Genomic DNA, 637 nt, shown 5'->3' on the forward strand with positions numbered 1-637 from the left:
GGAAGACTCATTAAAAACCTTCGATATGCAGATGATACAACCTTGCTTGCTGAAAGTGAAGAGGACTTAAAACATTTACTGATGAAGATCAAAAAGCACAGCCTTTGGTATGGATTACATCTCAATGTAAAGAAAACAAAATCCTCACCACTGGACCAATAATAACATTCTTATCAATGGAAAAAAGTTTGAAGTTGTCAAGGACTTCATTCTTCTTGGATCAACTATCAACACTTGCGGAAGCAGCAGTCAAAAAATCAGACAACATATTACAGTAGGCAAATCTGCTGCACAAGACCTTCTTAAAATGTTGAAGAACAACGATGTCAGCTTGAGAACTAAGGTGCATCTGACCCAAGCCATGATATTTTCAATAACCTCATATATACATGAAAGCAGGACATTGAATAAGAAAGACCTTAGAAGAATTGATACTTATGCATTATGGTGTTTGAGGAGAATAATGGAAGCTCCATGGGCTTCCAAAAGAACTAATAGATCCATTTTGGAAGAAGTGCAGCCAGAGTACTCCTTGGAGGCCAATATGGCCAAACTTTGTCTTTCATACTCTGGACATATTGTCAGGAAAGACCACTTGCTATAGAGGATATCATGTTTGGTAAGGTGAAGGGTCAGA

This window comes from Chrysochloris asiatica, unplaced genomic scaffold (genome assembly GCF_000296735.1).
Source record: "Chrysochloris asiatica unplaced genomic scaffold, ChrAsi1.0 scaffold00322, whole genome shotgun sequence".
Lineage (NCBI taxonomy): Eukaryota > Metazoa > Chordata > Mammalia > Afrosoricida > Chrysochloridae > Chrysochloris > Chrysochloris asiatica.